The sequence below is a fragment of the Ctenopharyngodon idella genome, chromosome 24 (genome assembly GCF_019924925.1).
Source record: "Ctenopharyngodon idella isolate HZGC_01 chromosome 24, HZGC01, whole genome shotgun sequence".
NCBI classification, from domain to species: domain Eukaryota; kingdom Metazoa; phylum Chordata; class Actinopteri; order Cypriniformes; family Xenocyprididae; genus Ctenopharyngodon; species Ctenopharyngodon idella.
In genome coordinates, this window is record NC_067243.1 from 8,564,391 (window position 1) to 8,585,982 (window position 21,592).

Sequence of the window (21,592 nt, forward strand, 5' to 3'; positions counted from 1 at the left end):
AGTAATCTTAGCTCCAATTAGCACATTTGACTACACATAAATGAATTTCACAGAAAAAAGAAAAAAAAAATCAGTGTAGAAAATGTGAAAAATGTCCACAGAATCCATTATCGACATGCAAGCCCAGACAAAATCTGCAGCACTGATTTGTGGAGAAAAATCTGTGGAATTCCATGCAATGGATATAACCGAGCTAAGAGAAGTCTTTTGCTAGCTGAATTATACAAAATATTTAATAAGGAAACATGGGAAGTGCAGAAATTCTTGAATGACAGCTGTTCCAAATCTCCCAGGTCCAGATTCTGTTTGCGCCTACATAAGCAACAAAAAACAAATGTGGTTTCATGAGGAACACTGTCCGTGCAAGTGTCATGGCAGTGTAGTGTGAAACAGACCTAACATGTACTGAGGATGACAGAAGAGACAGAGATGCCAGACCAGGTTGAGGTGTTTTCACGGAGATGCTTGCCATTCCTACTAGCTCACATCTCACCGTTCCTCACGGCAAAAATTCATTGCAAATGCAACAAGAGCAAAAAACAAGCCGGGATTCAGGCAGACTTTCACCCTCACCTCTCATTAGAGAGGCAATATTGTTGTAAACGAGAGAGGCGTGTTCGCTGCATTAATATGAGAAGAAATAATCTGATTTATTGGCCCACAGCTACAAATTATCACCAGCCAGGAATGCAACACAAATCGCTATTTCAGGTAGGAGTAGGACACGTACGCTGACAAAAACTGGTCTAATTGATATTCCAAACTGACTTTGTTAATTAAAGCGCTGATTATCGTGCCAAATGGGTCATGACAACTGGAGGCGATGGCTTGTCCTTTAAAAGCAATTGTTAAATTTGTAACAAATTGTCTCTGCTCCCAAGAGTCCTTATCGGAGGTGACGTGACGAGTAAATGAAATGCTGTACTCTCAAACAACGACAAAAGATCCAACTCAAAGAATTCACTCAAAACCTCCTAAATAAAACTTTAATGTACTATAAACCGACCCCACATTCAAATATGCCAACTTCCCTACTATGAAGTATGTTAAAATCACCACAAAAAATGAGTACAGTAATATTGCATTAGTAGAACAAACTAGGTGGAAAATACCTGGATGAATATTCTGAAATGTGTATTCCATGGACACTTTACTACAGGGTTGCCAAGTCCAAGGTTTTCCCAAGTAATTGGGATACTTTTAAACTGTTGCCTCTGGTTGTTTTTTCCCCTATGGGTTAATGGTTTGACATACTGAATAAATTATGTGTGACTGAAATGCTTGTATTGAAATATTTTATATTCTACCAATGATAAAACTGTGCTAGATGTTAAGTTTTGTGATCACTACGATATAGTGGTTTTTAATTATAGATAACATTGACTGTAAAATATGTATTTTAGGTATGGGAATGGCATATTTTGAGTTTTGATATTTGGGATGTGGTCATTGGGCTACATTTGGCCTACTTTTGATTGGCCATTGGGCTAGTTTTGTTACCGAGACCTGGCAACCCTGCTTTACTATCCCATGAGGCCACAAGGAATCATCATATTCGAGAACAGCAATGGACAACGTGCATCACACGACAATGCCAACATGGTCGATTTAGTATGTTTAAACTGTATTCATACTGCACATCTGTATACTTAAACAATTATTAACAGTAGAAAAGAATGTTTTTCATCTAATGCGTTACATACTCTGAGAGTGAATTCGGAAACAGCTCACTTCTAAACATAGTATTTAGTATTCAGTATCTAAAACATTTTATTTTGAATTTTTTTTTTTGTCATAAAAATATCTAAACATCTTTAAACAACTAAACTTAAATTCAAGGCAAATTAGTGTTGTTAAAAGTACCAACAGTGATACCAAATTGGTACTGAAATTTTTAAAAAAATATGACTTTTTGAGCACTGTTGAGTGGATTCGTAAACACCTCAGATTGGCCATTGTGTTCACACGCTCAACAGATACGTCTGTGATTGGCTACAATGATCAACGCTTCAAAAACTGTTTTAAATAGACATTAATGACGCTCTTCACCGAGCGCTTACACAGATACACACGGGAGTGTTTGAAAGCAGGCGTCTATCATTGGACGGTCCACTGATAGATGCCTGCTTTCAAAACGCTTTCAAATTCAAACACTTCCGTGTGCTTTCAAACGCTCCCTTGCGTTGATCACTGTAGCCAATCATAGACATATCTGATGAGCACGTCAACACAATGGCCAATCAGAGGTGTTTACAAATCCACTTAACAGCGCTAAAACAATCATATTTTTAAAATTTCAGTACCGACTTATCGCGGTTGGTACTTCAGGTGTTGTGACAAGATGAATTTATTAAAACACTGCAAACAAATTTTCGTCTCAGTGTAAAAAAAAAACGAAGGTAATTTGTGACTTAGTTTCCCGTAATTGTTACTTTATACGTATTTTAATCACAATAAACAGGCATGTTAACACCTTAATTGCATTATTACCAAAGTGCGCACATGCTTGGATGTACACGGATGCCGTGTGTTGCTCACACAACTTCATGAATGAACTCTGTGACATTATTCTGAAGATTTCTCTTCACCAAATCGCTAAACTCTGTCAGTATCTGCATCAAGACTCTGAGAAGAACGTGACAGCAGCGTAGGCAAACCCGAGGCAAACTCGTGTTGTGCTGAATTTCGACCCCCTGCCAGATTACTACCCCCTAGCATTGGTAGGTTTAGGACTAGGTGTTGGGGAGGGGTTAGGATTAGGGGTGGGGTTAAGATTAGGCAATCAGGTAGCGAATTCAACGAGGGGGTAATAATTTGGCAGGGGGTCGAAATTCGGCACAACACCAGCATTGCGATATTCATCACGCCGCCGAATAATATCCAATACGTATTTTGAATTTGATGCGAGTAGATTTTAAAAAAAAATGGCCGGTAACATGCATACTGTATGCCTATCTGAGTGTGGTATAACCATAATCAGAGTAATGAAAATTGCATGTAGAGTTCTGTCATGTAAACATCTTATTGCGATTAAGACCTTACTCTGGTTATGAGAAATAATGTGACAGCAGTCCAAACAGAAAAAATTAAGACTTAAGAAAAATAAATAAAAAAATAAACGAAAAACCAGGTGATAAAAAAGAAAAAAAAAATTCTTAATTATTTTCTAACTTATAATATTATTTTCTAACTAAATAATAATAACAACAACAACAACAATAATAATAATAACAATAACAATAATAATAATAATAATAATAACAACAATAATAAATAATAATAAATAATTTCAAAAATTGCATACAAAGACTTTAAAAAAAAAAAAAAAAAAAAATGCTGCACGATTTGAGGTTTCATTCATATCTGTAGCACAAATAGCCTGGAGCCTATTAAATATTAAAGTTTGTGATTCTTGTCATAGCAGCACAACTAATAAAAATGGAGAAAGTTTACCAAAACTCAAAGGCTTTACATTTCTCGTTTTTGAGTAAACTGAAGCAGAGATTGGCATCGTCAGTATGAGGTCTCTAACGGAGTCAGCAGGCAGATGATGTACAAAGAGTGTGTGTAGTTAGTGAGAGAGTTAGTATTGGATGGACCATCTACAGTTCAGCCTCAAGCCTCCCTTTATTGGCCTCTAAGTGAGAGACACAGAAAGAGGCTTCTGCTAACGATAAGATAAAGTGTTCAGGAGGAGAACAGCACTTGTTTTTGAGACTGAATGACACAGGGGACATTCAGAAAGTACTTGATGTAAATAAAAACACGCCTGGCTTTTGATAAAACCACTGGACATGTGTGGATGCAGATGAGAAGAAAGCGCAGATTTGATATGAAGCAGGGGTATCCGTGCCCTTGTCCTGCGACCGTGACTCCACGCGGTCATCACTGGAGGAAACAACTCTCCGCTCGGTGCTGGAAAGAGATGAGACGGTCGCCGTCAGCAGGGGTCCGGACCCCCCTCAACCAGCTCCACTAATCACAACGGTTAGATTGGCGCCTCCACCCGTCCCGTACCTGGTAACGAGATCGCTTCCTTTGATACACCAGCGCGCCTACGGGGAACGTGGGGCAGACACAAAACACGCTCTAATGCGCTTGCGCACGTGCTCGGCTCAAGGACGTTGATGCGAGGGCCGCGGAGACGCAGGTGAGATTGGATCGAGACTGAATTATTGATCAGCTAACAGATTTAGCGATGAGGAATTCATGGATCCGTCTGCTTAAGGCTCCCCTCTTGGGCTCGGGAACAAAAAGCCCAGGACGAGGAAGAGGAGAAGAAAGAATTCACAGGATTTATAAAAGCAAAAAGAAATGTAGGGATTGTGAACTTGTGAGCTAATACTCAGGTAAACAAAATCGATCTTCGTTGTTGTGAATGAAAACAGCAGGCCGATGTTTGGCTCGAGCTTTCAGTCAGAGCTCTTGTCGGTCGAAATCAAATCCTCAGGTTTTAAAACCTATCAGCGAGAGAAAGGTCTTGCTGCTGGGCTCGACAGGAGGGCTAGCCACACCATTAGCCTCTCCACCGCAATTACTTCTGGAGTCGCGGCGTTATTTTTAGTTAGTCACTTAAAGCGTGCGCTTATAGAAGCCATTTAACCCAGCAGGAGTTTTGACCCTTGTACTAAAAAGATATGAGTCATCTCATGTGATTTCTTCAGAAGAGATCTGATGCAAATCTCAATATGAACTCAAATACTTCTCAGAGAATCCAGTATCAAATGATCTTAAACTTTTCTAAGAAGCAAATGTCAGACATCTCAATATGAACTCAAATACTTGTAAAATTGAATACCAAAAAGTGAAAATTATGTCATTAATTACTTTCCCTCATGTCATTCCAAACAAGGGGTTGCACCGACTAATCGGCTAATAGACTATTAAACTTTAAAGCTCCACCATGACGCTTTAAGTCCCGTTTACACTAGTATGGGTTTGTTTTGAAACGCACAAGTTTTGGTACAGTTACGCCTGTCGTTTACACTATGCCAAACCTCGAGAACGCAGACTTTCGAAAATGCTGCAGAGCCCGTTTTAGTTTGAAAATGCTGGGGTTGCGTTTCAGTGTAAACGTACCAAAACGGAGACTTTTGAAAACGATGGCGTGGCTGCCTTCATTCGTTCTACATATCCTTGACGACCGTGTAAACAATAACAGAGACTGAACTGCAATATCTTTGCTGGCTTTGTCGTCATTTTTAGCAGCCATTGTGCCGTTAAACTCAGCATATTTTTAATACTGCAGCTGCATACATGCGCAAGAGGTAACTGTTTACACTTGTACGCGCGTGCCCAGTATGCTTGAACAGTCATGTGACATGCGTTTTCGGCAGTGTAGTGTAGACGGAGATCGTTTCTGAAACGCTGTGGAAACGCCAGTGTAGACGAGGATCGTTTTCATTTTAAAACGCCATTTTCAAACAAAAACGCTCTAGTGTAAACAGGGCCTAAGAATGACGTCAACTAGTTGCTGATCATGGCCTATAGAGGGCGCAACAGGAAAAAAATCTTTGAAGTCCAGCTTTAGCCTACAGTTAATGACAAAAAAAAAAAAAAAAAAAAAAAAAAAAAATGCATACTAAATAAATACCATAGCTCTGCTCAAGGCAACCTGCGTTCCAGATTTAGCTCGAGGTCGTTCACACAGAAGGTGAAACGCGGGCAGTGGAATAGTGAAAAATACGCAAGGTCTCAAAAAGTTGAACTGATTTGAACTTGAGCGCTACGTTTTTAGAAGGCCGTGTCACGCGCAAAACGATGCAAAAGACTCGACGCGAGCACAACGGTCAAATATTCATCCGTCTAGCGCGTATTTATTTATTTTTATTTAAAACAATGGAAAAAGTAGTGCATTGGAATGGAAAAAATGTGTGAACGGCCCCATATTTGTTCATTAATGTCATCATCATTGACTAGTCAAAGTCGACTCGACTTTAATCAAATGTCGACTTAAATGTCGACTTAAAAAAAAAAAAAATCTGAAGTTGTTCAACCCCTATTCCAAACCCTTAAGACTTTTGTTCATCAGAACACAAATGAAGATCTTTTTGATGATATGAGAGCTTTCTGTCCCTCCATTGACAGCCTACGCAACTACCACTATCAAGCCGCAGAAAGGTAGTAAAGACATCATTAAAGTAGTCCATGTGACTCCAGTGGTTTAACACAAGTGCTTTATTGTGTGAACGTGCGTTAATATTTTCTCTCAGATTTCATTAAAAAGATCTTCATTTGTATTCATAAGATGAACAAAAGTCTTATGGATTTGGAACGACATGAGGGTGAGTAATTAATGACAGAGTTTTCATTTTTGAGTGAACTAACCCTTTAAACTTTTCAAGAAGCAAACATCAGTGATCTCAATATGAGCTCAAATAATTAATCAAATCCATTACCAAATAATCTGAGCTGCTATTCACATTCATTTTATAGCTATAAACTCTTACTGTGTGCCACAGTTTGAGGAAAAACTTCCAAGACAGAGCTGATATTTCAATGAGACATAACCGAGAACTCCATTACAACCCCTTCTGGGCACAATGTATACTCATAACACATATATTTCAAATCCACAGAAGCACTTAACACACATTTCAAATCAGAAAAAGGTGTTTTTTTTTTTTTTTTTGGGGTCTTGTCAAATAACCTTGTTTCCAAGAACAGCAGTGAAGAACTTCTCAACTTTGAAAAACCCATAATCACCTCAGATTCAAATTTCTCACACTAACACCCTGAGCAGGTCTGAGAGGAGACTGTGAAACACAATATATTGTGGATTACGGTGAAGTATCATCCACCCCCAGACCAATAACGGCATATCCGCAGGAAAAAAACTTATGGTGAAGATTCTGACTTACGTTTTCAGGTTTTACTTTTCATAGGAAGGTTCACAGATTCGCTAGCGAAAAGCTAACACGGGATGTCAATGTTCTGCACACTTCTGTAATGATCACATTAGAAATTGAATGCCATTTTAGTGTTTTTTTAGAGGTTATGCAAATGAAGGCAGTGGACGTACATGCTGAAATGCAGGCCGTTTTTATTACTACTGCAAATAAACAATATCCGTCACTAAACACAGCGGAAGGACCAACTTTACAAGGGTTGGAATAGTAACAAATCCGCCCAAAAACCGCCTCTAAAAAAAAAAGGAGAAACAAAGGAGGGAAGTTAGCTGCTCCCTAAATATCCCAACAGATGCAATCACTCAACACAATATGATCAGCATCAGAGTCTACAAACTAGTTTGGAAATCCTGGTAGGCCTTAACATGACAAGTCTGATTTAGCCGATTAGCAGACAAACAGGCTAATCTTGTGCAGACGAGCCTGTCCACATTTCCTGAGAGAGTATCTGGGAAAACAAAATGCTTATTTCCCATTTAGCTATTGCGTTAGCTTAGCGCCAACAGCGTATGATAGAGGACTTTAGGAGCCAAGAGCTCAGTTGTAATTCTCCCCAAACCCACCACAGCCCTTCTAAAGATAATCATGATAATTAAAGGTTTGAACAGCAACAGATTAAAATGATGCTAAACATATGCTAACACCTTAACTACAATGTAGGAGCTGTCTGTGCGCAGGTTTGAGAAGTGGGTTTATTCCTTGATTTGCGTGTAAAACCATTTGGTGTCACATCAAATGCAGGGTGGCGTGTTTTTAGCATCTGTGAGCTGCTGCTAGCGTGTGTTTAGACATGTTTATAGGGTCTGCGGCACAGACTGTGATGTCATTTGCTTAAAGGCGGCCATTTGTTTGTGTTTAAAGTCAGGAAACTGGTCCACAGAGACTGGAGCTTTGCTAAATGCCAAATCTGAATTCTGGGGTACCGCCTAAAGGCAAAGGATTCTATAGCATTAGCAGAGACCTAGAATGTGATATACACAAAAGCAAAAGTCTCATAACATCAAAGTCAGATGAGTATTCAACATACCCTTACAAAACAGTACCATGGTGTTACCATGTTTTTTGGGGGGCATGTACAAAGCTAAAAGCATAGCATATTGACTTACTCAAGTATAATTCAATACACTCTTTCCATTTTTTAAAGTACTATAATCGTACCATGTTTTTCTGGGACATGTACTGTGAGGGTATCAGATGGTAATGCTATGGTACAATGAATTATACCAAAGTTAACATGGTACTACCAAAATATTTTGGACATGTACCAAGGTAACGCCATAGCATTTTGACATACTTGGCATGTATCATTCAATACACTTTTGTACTTTTAAAAAAAGTTACATTGTTTTATCATGTTTTTTGGGGCTTGGTGCCTTGCTATTACCACAACACCATGTTTTTTTTTTTTTTTGTTGTTTTTTTACATACACTATGGTAAAACCATGTTTTTGGACATATATACCAAGGTAATGTACTAACCCCACAAAAAGCACTGTGGTGGTATCAGATGGCAATACTATAGTACTTTTAAATATACCATGGCACTGAAATTCATATACAATGGCATTTACCAAAAGGTACCATGGTATTACCATGTTTTTGGACATATACCAAGGTAATGTTGAATCAACCCTCACAAAAAGTACTGTGTTGGTATCAGATGGTAAAACTATAGTACTTTGAAATATACCATGGTACTGAAATTCATATACAATGGTATTTACCAAAAGGTACCATGGTAAAACCATATTTTTGGACATATACCATGATAATGTTGTATCAACCCTTTCAAAAAGTACTGTGGTGGTATTAGATCGTAATACTGTGGTACTTTGAAATATACCGTGGCACTGAAATTCATATACAATGGTATTTACAAAAAGGTACCATGGTACTACCATGGTTTTTTGGACTTGTACCATGATAAAACTATGTTTTTGGACATATACCAAGGTAATGTTGTATCAACCCTCACAAAAACACTGTGACAGTATCAGATGGTAATACTATAGTACTTTGAAATATACCATGGTACTGAAATTCACATACAATGGCATTTACCTTAAGGTACTACAGTGGTTTTTTGGACATGTACCATGGTCCTTCTAAGAATATCATGGTACTTGTTCAAAATACTATGGTAGTATTGTGGTACATATCCAAAAACATGGTAATACCATGGTACTTTTTTTGTATCCACCCCTAATTTAAAGTACCATTACTTAGAGTACCATGTAAATAATATGGTACATGAATCAGTACCATGGTAAATCTTAAAGTATGACTACAGCACTTTTTGGTAAACAGGTGTAAACAGGACAGACATGAGAAATGTGTGTTTATATAAAGAGCTGCGGGTCAATGTGGTTGAGTCTCGACCCAGATGAGTCAGATGGAGTGGGGTGCGTGTCCGATCGGATCAGGCTACACGCACCCGGACGGCTGGAGACACACTGAAGACACACAGCTGTAACGACACCATCAGCCAGCCACGGATCCGAGGACGGATCCTGAGCCCGAGGCAGCCGGATAAGGGAGGGGGAGAAAAATACAAACAGGGAGCATGACAAAAGACTAAAAAAGAGAAGGGAAGCGAAACCATGAAAATGTGAAGAACAAGAAAATTACGCAAAGAGTATGAATAAAGCACAAAAGGGCCAGAAGGAACTGTTTCTGACTTATTTACATGCTTCTCTTTCATTTAAAGCTGAAGTGTGTAATTTTTTGGGATGTTAAAATACTTTCTTCTGTCTCAGTTTAATATGACTATAAACAAGACAAAAAGTTTATTGGTTTGATCATCCTGACTAGACCAAAACAGCAACATTGGCTTGAATGGTCTGAATTGGAGGCGTGGCTATCTATTTGGCTGACCAATGGCAGACAGGGGCCTGTTCAAGTGTTCATTTTTCAAACCTATATGGTGATGCTACAATCAGGCCCTGTCCTAAAAAGCCCTTGCAATCTTCCTCCGAGTCCACACTTTTATGTTAAAACTGTATAATCCAAATGGATTGAATTTTCATATGCAATTTAAATACACAAATCTTAAATGTAGGCCTAAATATTTTGTGTGTATATACTAAAAAATGAGTAAAGAACATGCAGGAAGGAAGAGAGTCATTCAGACGGGCAGTTACAGAGGTCAGGAAACAAAACAACAAACACGAAAATCAAAGGCAGAGCGTCCACCTCTGTCTGTTTTCATGCACATAGCTGGAATTCCTGGCTCTGAATCAGCTCTGGAATGTTTCCGCAGAGAGTCCCAGAGCAGCACAAGTTTTCCCCTCCACCTCCGCGGGCCCACGGCCTGCTGCTAAACCCGTCAGGGTCACCTCCAAACACACGTCTGACGCATCTCTCCACCTAAATCATTACTGATATCAGTGGTATCAGATATAAAGGTCATGACCTCATAAGGCAGGGAGATTAGAGGTCTCATTACAGAACAATGGTTTCAATTACAGATGGATCGCAGCTCTGTAATAACTCTAAACACACAAAAAAAGCAATTAACCTTATTATCGGTTGTTGATGTAAAAGCCATGAACGCAACATGTGAAGCATGATTCACGACATAAATATTAATGTTAACGTACTTATATATACACTGTGATATATTATATATATATATATATATATATATATATATATATATATATATATATATATATATATATAATAAAAAAATAAATGTCATATATAAACAATATATAAAAATGTGTGAAGCATCAAAATATAAATTAATTTGAAATGTACATACATATACATATATATATATATATATATATATATATATATATATATATATATATATATATATATATATATATATATATATATATATATATATATATACATATATATATACACACACACACACACACGTAATACAGCTACAACATTGCTAATGTTTTTTTGTTTTTTTAATTCAATATTCACCCAGAGCTTGTGGTGAGTTTGGTAACTCACACATCTGCTTTTGCTCGTACAAAAATGCAATTTTCTTATTCAGCCTCTGTCTTTTAATAGTTTAGCAGTGGGCCTACGCAGTTCATCATAATATAAATAACACATATTAAAAGGGCATTTAGGGACATTCATGCTGGTCTGAGCTGGTCTTCTCAGCAAGGAAGGAAAAACAACAGCGTTCCCATGATAACACACCACGCTTTTAAGACACGCTGAAAATACTGTGTGAACCAGTTCTGCTTTTCTTTCAGTGTCTTTCACACTTGAGTCCAAGGAAAGCCACCGTAAAGCCTCGGATTAATGTCTAAAATAAAATATTGCAACCACCTCCTCCTTTGGCAACTGCCTCAACTCCTCACAGACTTCTTGCCAGGTTGCCCCTCCTTCTTTCTATCTTTTTCGCTCAGGTTGGTGTGACCTTGGTTTCCAGCTGTTTGGCAAATGTCTGACCCTTCACTCATGCGTTTTGGCTCCGCTGGGACTCGTCTATTCCTTAATTAACAGCCTGGAGAGTTACCCCCTCCTCAACATGCAAAGAAACCCCACAAACATTACCCGCACCGCTGCCACATGGAAGCCCACATTATGAGAACTGTAGTGTCAGTAATTAAAACCAATCTCCATGTGAGGAAAATGCTCTGCTTGAAGACTGAACAAGACATTACTCAAATCTGTAGAAATGAATTACACCCTTCAGTGCCCAAGTGAACTCCTCGCTGGAATGGCGGAAAAAAAAAAAAAAAAAAAAAAAAAAAAAAATGAAACAAAGGTGAAGGGAACGGCGATGTCACGCGCATCAGGGGGATCTATCATTTTGCACTTATCCATTTGACTGAGGCGGGATCAACCGTAAAATCTCTCTGGGTGCAAAGATAAATAAAGCATGCATCAGTTCACCTGAGCTTCTGAAATAATACCCCAAACCTCCGCTAGTTAAACTGTGCTGGAAACATTTTGGCAGCCTTAATATACCATCCAAAAAAAAAATAAAAAAAAAATAAAATCAGACAAATTCTGAGTTTTCAGCCGATAATAGGCAGGCCCAGACATAATCCGAGACTCATTTTGCTGCAGTTTTCATTTTGGGGCCACATTATGGATTAGAAGTGCAATGATATGGAAATTTTGGCTGGTAAATATCCATAATTACATATAATAAATGCCCCATATTATAAATCTAACTACTTTGATAAATAATTAAAAAAAAAAAAATGTGAATATAGACATCACAAAATAAATATTTCCTCTGAAACTTGCTATAGATACATCAATAGATACTAATAAGAAAAAAAAATAAAATCACTTATACGCTACTTATCGATTTAGTCATCATAATAACTGTTGTTTGATACCTGATAAAGTAAAAAAATTTATACATTTTAATAACATTAATAATTAGAATAAATTATAATTAATCATGTAAAAAATACATTAAGTTAAACATGTCTTAAAAAGACATTTTTGATATTTAAAAAAGGTAAGGACATTATTAATAATAAATTTACTAATAAAACTAATAATAAAAATGATTAATAATGTAAAAAAAATTGTAGCTAAATGTATTAGATACATTTATGTATTGTATTAGATATATTTATCTAAATGTATTAAAAAAGACATTTTTAATTTTAAAAAACCCAGTATCAGTCGATAACCGATATGTTGCCGATATGTGCATCTGTACAATGAATTTAAACATGCTAAAATGTATTAAAACAAAGCTGAGCGCTGCACTCTTATTGGCAGCTGAAAGCATTATCAAATTAGTCAAAATATTTAATACATGAACACCCAAGGGGCGAAAAATATCTAGATCTTTATGGATGACGGGCGTCAGAGTCTGTGTAAATCTGCAGGGCTTTCTGCACTCTTCTGCGGGTGCCGATAATAGGCACAAAAAGCTCATTTATGCTTTGTATTCTTGAATTACGCCACTCAACCCAAGTTTCCAGCACAGAAAGAAACAGCTCGTGCCTAAAAACTTTCAGTCTAATCTAACAAAAGGGCGTGTTTGGAATTGGTAGCGCTCAAGTGGAAACCGACTGGATTTTCCACTATAACAGTCAAGGACCTGGCAGTTTCCCAGAATGAGGCAAGTCTTAGACTAATTAAGGCTGTCAACGGAGGCTCCCCTTTTATTCTCAAAATGGGTTTAATCCCTGCTTGCCCCATTTGCTCCAAAGGGAGCGCCCGCCTGGGCTCAGTCCAACTCTCTATCCGTACAGTAGAGCGTTTCTGTGGGTTTGACACGGATGCCATCGCTCTGTCTTGAGGGGAAAGAGCGCTGGCTTTTTCACACGCGGCTGTAATGTTACGCCATAGTCTCGGCCTGCACTGATAGCGTGTTATGCTTGTAACGAGACTCTTTGAAGCAAAAGCTGGAGATCTTGTTCTCCTGCGGGCGAAGGTTTTGTGTGCATGTGCAAAAGTCCCTCCCACACAATCTAGTCTTATTTTCCCTAGAACACTGACATTTTTTTACTCAGAATCCATCTGCGTGACCAGAGCGAAGCTGAGGAAATGGTTTTGTGCCCATCAGCAGATGGTATGAAAAGAGAGGGAAAAAGATGGAGGAAGTGAAAGAACAAGAGTGGGGGGAGAGGCACAACTTTCTTTTAGTCAGCAGGCAGCGGTTTATATGTATGACACTCAAGCAATGCTGCATAAAGACCCCCGAGCGGCACAGATCTGAGGCCAGCTGTTGATTAGCAAGCTTGAGAATGAATGCGATCTCACCTTATGGCCGTCATTTCCCATGATGCTGTTGTAATCTGATGTAACTCGGCCCTTAGGGGGCTCAGGGGCCTTAAAACTACTCTCTTGACTTCACACATCGGCAAGATGCCATAATAACCTGATTAAACCATAGATGAGACCTTCTAGAACTGACACACATGCCTAAAGACAATGAGCCAATGAGTGAGACAAAAAGAAAAATTAGCGATAAGCCAATAACTATTTTCATATTATAAATCTATTTAACCATTCAAAAAAAGAACACAAATACTTGTTTTATACATAAAAATTTATTTTGAAATCTGCTTTAGAAATAATAGCTGATGCCAACCAAAAAAAAAAAAAAAGCTACATGTGAATTCAGGCATCAGAACATCAATACTAAGAAAATAAACTGAGATTTTCTTATAAATTGAAAATTGTATGGAAGCTAGTTTCCACCATGAAATAAAAATAATTTCTAATCTTTTTATCTCACAATTCTGACATTTTTCTGATATAAACTTACGATTGCGAGTTATAAAGTCAGAATTGCGTTATAGTCAGAATTGCAGGTTATAAAGTCAGAATTGCAAGTTATAAAGTCAGAATTGTGAGGGAAAAAAAATAAATAAAAAAAAAATAAATAAAAAAATCAGAATTGCGTCATTGTCAGAATTGCGAGAAAAAAAAATCAGAATTGCGTTATAGTCAGAATTGCGAGAAAAAAAAAATCAGAATTGCGTTATAGTCAGAATTGCGAGAAAAAAAAAAATCAGAATTGCATTATAGTCAGAATTGCGAGATAAAGTCAGAATTGCGAGTTATAAAGTCAGAATTGTGAGGAAAAAAAAAAAATCAGAATTGCGTTATAGTCAGAATTGCGAGAAAAATCAGAATTGTGTTATAGTCAGAATTGCGAGAAAAAAAATCAGAATTGCGAGTTATAAAGTCAGAATTGCGAGTTATAAAATCAGAATTGAGAGATATAAAGTCAGAATTACATGATATAAAGACTGAATTGCGTGATATAAAGTCAAAATTGTAAGTTATAAAGTCAGAATTGTGAGATATAAACTCGCAATTGTGTGTTATAATGTGCAATTGATTACTACAAAAAAAAAAAATTATTATATTATATATATTAATTGGTATTCACATTTAAATTTTGAGTGGGAGTGGTCTAACGACATTTCACTATGGATGGGGCTACCTAAATGCACGACCAAAACAGAAACAAAGCATTCAACAACATGCCTGTCACTTGCCAGTCGGATAGGGCAAAAACTCAGACTGGAACCTAAAAGAGATGCAATTAATTCCATCACATCTACTTTACCTAATTATTAGAGCATGCACTGTTAAATTGAAAACTATGAGAAGAATCTAAAGTGGAGGTTTCAGCGCCGCTCTCTGGACTGAATCATCGAGACTGGGTTAAGAAACACTTGCCAAACTATTTCAGAATATCAGTGCGAAAAAGCCATTTTAGAGCAGCCAGACTCAACACACTGGTACGAGGAAAAGCATCCAATGTTTCCAAGAATCTTCAATATCAACATGCATTACTTTAAGTGCAGAGCAGTCTGACATGTTGAAGGCAACAAAAATGACCAATCAAAGTTGCTCAGATACAAGCTGGCAACATGAGCACATGCTTAAAAGCCTGTAATGGGCAAAACCACAGGGGAAAAAAGGGAAGTCATTCTGTGTCATTTCTTCTTTGGCGAGGTATTCTGAATAAGTCTTTGTTGATGGAAAAAACAGGCCCCCTCCGAATAAAGGAAATCACGGGTGCTGCTACAGAAAAAAGGTGATGGTATACAACATTAAACATCACCATCCTGCTATCCTCCGGGCTAACATCAGACAAATGCTACTTCTTTATTTAGCTTTTGATAAACCCAAGTGCTCCAGCCAAGTGCTTTCGCTGACAGCCCTGCAGGTGATTGTGGGTAATAGATGATTTCTGAGTGTAAAACACAGGGACATTCGGAAGGTGAATGAAATCATTCAGCTCCGTGCAGAGAGGACATTCATCATGCGTTTCGCGGCTCAGATAAGGGACAGTCTCTCTATTCTAAACGCTCACAGGACGGCAGATAAGCCCGAGCGCTGTAGGCAGGAGCAGGACCTGATTTCACGCCGACTACGTGGTGTGTGTGTGCAAGCGCAGATGGTGTGTATTTATGAAGACGCTACCTCTTGCTGCTGGGGTTGTTCTTTTCACCACACCACACCCACCCTCGACTCTGTTGCCCCCACATGGAGAACGATCCCAGCTAATCTGGCTCGTTTGTTTAAAGCCATTTAATGAGGATAATCCCCCCGAGATGTCTCCTCCCTTTCACTGTAGAGCTCGGCATAGAAATACAGGAGAGCCCAATAAAGACGCAATTTAGAAGCACAACAAGGCAGTACAATGTGAGAGGCGCACAACTTCAGAGCTCTGGCTGAAAGGAGCCAGTGTGCCGAGACAAACAGTGGGATTTACACAGTTAAAGACACATAAAGAGCTTGTCTCCAGACCTGTTGTACTCGCACTGTACACAAGCACACATGCGAAGTGAGTGAACAATGTGGGAAAAGCACAAGAGTCCTCTGCTGTTAAACAAGCACAATTTAACCTTTTACCACAGAAACCTGATATGTAGCTAACTAGTGGTTTTAAATCACAGCACTGTGAACTTAGAAGAGCAGAGCAAAGACTAAGGAACTATTAACCAGACCCAACACATTAAAAATTAATCCATCCATTAAGACAAATCAAGGTCATAACTAGTAGTCAACCCATATGGGTTTATAGCATAAATAATTAAATGGCAAATGAGACATAAAATTGCTTAAATTGCCATTTGGCATTCTTTGTTCAATTTCATTGAAAACATTTGAGGGGAAAAAAGTCAACCCATACACTACTAGGTTGTTTCAGAAGTGACACAAGGAGGAACTAACAAATTTTTGGATGGTTATCTAAAAACAGCAACCAATTGCCATGGTCAATATATAACAGGATTCAGTACACCAATCAATCATTTAAGAACCGGACATCAACCACTCAGAAAGAAAGACGGATTTTAAAGGGATAGTTCACCCAAAAATGAAAAATTCTGTCAACAATCCCTTTAAAGCTAACATTACTAGATTGAAACTGATTAGTAACAATGGCAAAAACTCCAGCAACATTGGAACAGTTACCTCACCACTGCTGGGATAGCGACTAGTAGCAAAGAAACGTACTATTCAATGAATTAGGGTGCGAATTATGGGGGTTTGGGTTGTCTGAACCCCTCAAAACAAATGCTTGAGGGTCTTTAAAGTATGTTTCATTTTGAATATAAGTTTTAACAACATTTTCAACCGTTCAAGTAACCACAAAAGAGTAAGTTAGTCAGAGTGCTAAACAGATGCTCGCGATGTCACTTAGCAACAGTACGACAAACGAGCACTTTCCGTTATCGACCATTATATCGACAAACTAGCTAACCTACTGTCATTACCAATCACTTTAATATAGATTTACAAACAAACAAACACAAAATGTCTTCAAGATAGTTGACGGTTATCGCTAGGGGCGCCACAAGACATTGCCGTTATCGCGCGAAACTAACCTCAACCGATCGCGCCCCGAAAATTACAGACAGAAAAGGCAGACCCACTGGAAAGTCATACACTAGTTCGTACACTGCATACTAGCTACTACAATCTATTGAATACTTACTAGTGAAAAAAATTAATGAATAAATAACATTACCTGTTAATAATTACATTAAAAGTTGTAAGAGCAAAAAACTGCACTCTAGTTTCGTAATGAATGTTAAAACAGCTATTCACAACAAACCCAATCGGTACATCATCTCACATGCAACATGCGTCTCAGTCAGTCCGGGATATGCGTCCCGTCTGAAACCAAACACAACCGTGAACTGCTGTATACGGTCTTTTGGAATGTGCAAAGCAAAATATTCCGCGTCAAAACACACAAATACAGACTTAATTACCTTAGCAGTACAGCGTCCAGACCACGGATTCCCTTCAGATTGAGAGGAATAGATTCCCGGTGCACGGAAAGTTCACATGTCACTCACGCGCGGAGAGACACAGATCTTCTTTTCCGTGATCCCTGTTACTGAATAACACACTGAACGCTAGCTCCACGCCCAGGTATTTGATCACATGATTCATCCAGGTGTGATTGGAACACACACATGCATCTACACACACCTGGAAGTCTGATCGCGCTCGCCTCCTCCTGCCCGGTTACTCGAGAACGGAGGAACGGAGCTGATGTGTGTGTGTCTCCTCCCCTTCCCCGCGCTGAGAGCCTTAAACCACAGAACAAGCGAAGACCTGATGGAAGAGAGAGCTCGATCTTAAATGCTTTTAATCTAGTGTAGATTAGTGAAAAGTGCATCTCTTCCAAATCTATGATTACTTTTAATGCTCTGGTCTGGCACTTATAAAAAGTGCCGTGGTATTACTATGTTTTTGGACATGGTAGCATGGTAATATGTTGTTTTGGACATGTAATACCATGCATTTTCTTGATGTGTGGGTCAATGACGTGATGGGTCATTTTTTGTGGCCTTAATAATAATAAAAAAAACAAAGATATGACATCCAAAGTATGTAAGGTAGTACAACTAGATCTCTTTTATTGAATCCAAAAAGGTTTTAATTATATTTTGCTACATATAAAGGTATTTTAAAGATTTTAAAATGTCAAAAGGTCATTCGGTTTAAGCGTCCAAAGGCCAATACAGCCATTTTATTAGTGATTAAAATATCTTAAAATGTAATAAATGTATATATTTTTTATTCTGGCATGATTTTATAACATCATATATCAACAAAATGGTATTAAAATTATGTGTAGAAGTCGTTGCTTTGTTATGAGAAAGAATGGGAAAAATGAATTTCATTGATGTCATTCGGAGTAACCAATATAAAGGGACCATTCTGGATCAAAGTCTTGCGTTCAATATCATGTGACAGGATGTGACATCATTCAGACTCCTGCAAAGGACCACATGGTTGTGAAGCAAAGTAACTAACTCTCTTTTAAGTATTTGAAAAATTCATGTTTTCACTTGATCATACGCATGTCCCGAAACATCAGGTCATTCGGTACAACCGACATGGAAAATGTTGTAATATTTTAAAAACTTGTGCTAAATATAAAATGATTGATTGTCCTTTTGCTAGCTAGTTAGCAATCTAACTAGCTATCTAGATATCAGCCTGTTAGTGTTGTTTGAAAATATCGTCATTTGGTATAACCAAAAGTGTCATTCGGTAAAACTGAAATTTTGGTTAAACCGAATGACTTTTTTGGTGACAAAATTTGTCCTTCTTGTAAAAAAAAAAAAGACAAAAGCACCATTAATTGATCATAAAAACCACATAATATCATTGTTAACACTTAATAAAACTTCAAAATTAATTATATCTTTATTATGTTTATTATTTATTATTTCATCATTGACCCGTATACCACTATTAGTAGCCTATATACGCACAGAGACAAGGTATATTACCATATCAGATGGTGATATATGGTACTTTGATATATACTATGACATTTTATTTTGGTACTTTACATGGTGCATGTCCAAAATACTATGGTAATATAGTAGCCTACTTTTTTGTAGGTGGTTAATAAATATGGTAATCATTCAGTATCGTGTTTTATATCAAAGTACCATGGCGTGATAATACCTTCTGATACCATAATTAGATGTATTTGTGTTTTATATCTGCTTTTAACATTTATGCAGCACAGTCAGCGTTCAGCTGAACTCAAACAACTTCCACTTTTCTGACGGATCAAACTCTATTGTGTGTATCATCTGTCAAAAGTTCAAGTCACCTGTGAAAGTGTAACACAGTCACATCCATCTCCTGTAGTGGGACACGCTGTAGTTTATTCCTGTCAGGGGTCGTACAATAAATTATCCTATTTCTGTCGCTCTGTGTGGGGAAGCAAAATATGAAGTGTTCGATCAAACACGAGGTGTCAAACCCGAATCTCTATATGGGATTCTATTGTATGGGGCTGTAAATTTGAGAGCTGTTTCTAAATGCTTTCTGCCAGCATTCTTGTGCAGGGCCCAAGAGATTCCGAACAGGTCGTTACATGTACTGGAGATCCAGGCGTCATCTCCAGAACATTTTCCATGTGTACACCCCATACAGCCATGCACAAAATCATCTTCCACATATACACCACCTATTTTTCTAGTTTATATCTTGCAAAATAGAAAATGAAGCCTAGTTTAGGACTATTAAGAACTTCTGCATTATTTTCATAACAATTAACCCCCAATTGTCACTACCATAATCTGAATGTTTGACTCTAAGTTTTTATATTTTATTTATTTTTTTACTATTTAAACATAACGTATCCTATGTTTTACATTAATAATATAATATAGCATAAACAAAAAACTAAAAACAAATATAATGTATAATTAATATTTTAGAGAATGAGATTTATTTGCATTATGGTAATGAGAATGGGAGGAAGGTTGTGCTTAACTGTGTTGAAAATAATGTCACAATGCAAAAAAATTGTTAATTTGTAGTACTGTACATCAATATTTTAATATTATTTAAATAATATAATATAATTCATATTACAGAGAATAAGATTTATTTGCATTGCGGTAATGAGAATGAGAGGAAGGCTGTGCTTAACTGTGCTGAAAATAATGTCACAATGCAAAAAAATAATGTTAATTTATAGTACATTAATATTTTAATATTATTTAAATAATATAATATAATTCCTATTACAGAGAATGAGATTTTATATGCATTACGGTAATGAAACTGGGAGGAAAGTTGTGTTTAACTATGTTGAAAATAATGTCACAATGCAAAAAGTAAAATAAAATGTTAATTTACAGTACATTAATATTTTAATATTATTTAAATAATATAATTCCTATTATAGATAATGAGACTTCTTTGAATTACGGTAATGAGAATTGGAGGAAGGATGTGCTTAATGTTGAAAATAATGTTAATGCAAAAAAAAAAAAAAAATTTTAATTTATAGCTAGTACATAAATATGTTAATACTATTTAAATAATATAATTCCTATTAAAAAGAATGAGATTTCTTTGCATTACGGTAATGAGAATGGGAGGAAGGTTGTGCTTAACTGTGTTGAAAATAATGTCACAATGCAAAACAAATAAAATGTTAATTTATAATACATTAATATTTTAATATTATTTAAATAATATAACTCCAATTACAGATAATGAGAATTCTTTGAATTACGGTAATGAGAATGGGAGGAAGGATGTGCTTAATTGTCATGAAAATAATATCACAATGCAAAAACATAATTATAAAATATTACTTTATATTTTACATTAATATTATAATATTATTTAATTAACAATATAATTACTATTACAGATAATGAGATTTCTTTGCATTATGATAATGAAAATGGGAGGAGAGATATGCTTAATTGTCATGAAAATAATGGGAAAATTTTTTAAAGTGATAGTTCACCCAAAAATGAAAATTCTGTCAAAAAAACAAACAAACTTGAGGGTGAGTAAAAGATTACAGAATTTTCATTTTTGGGTGAACTATCCCTTTAATCCCTGCTTTAAAATATAGTCTTTCTTTAGATTTTGGGGGTAAAAAACTTGGACATGTCCTTTAAGTCATGTTTTGCAAGATTCATCTTTTTATTTTAACTGAAACCTGTAGCTGTCCAAAAAGAAAGAGAGAGGCCAAGATCCAAAGCCTCATTGTTTACCGAGTGTCACTTTTGGTGAGTGATTTATGGTTATGCAAATGTGCATGTCTGGGAAGAGAGCGGGCACTGCCCCAAAGACTCATGGGATGAATCAAGAGTGGCGGCCCTGAGTCAGACTTACAGCTGAGGCAGCTGTACACAAGATGGAAGTGTGTGTGTATGTGAGAAAGAGAGAGAGACAGGGAGAAGAGACACGGATAGCAAGATAAGGAAATG

The 21,592-nt window shown here is 37.0% G+C and overlaps 1 protein-coding gene across 7 annotated transcripts in view; it reads right to left on the reverse strand.

The window, feature by feature from the left end:
* Positions 1-17,911, reverse strand: part of plxnb2b (plexin b2b) — a 170,186-nt gene extending 152,275 nt beyond the window's left edge. For all 7 annotated transcript variants that reach the window (XM_051883902.1, XM_051883897.1, XM_051883901.1 and 4 more), the window contains exon 1: positions 17,597-17,911. The gene's annotated coding sequence lies outside the window, so the exon portion shown is untranslated. The remainder of the gene's footprint in view (positions 1-17,596) is intronic.
* Positions 17,912-21,592: the final 3,681 nt, after the last annotated feature.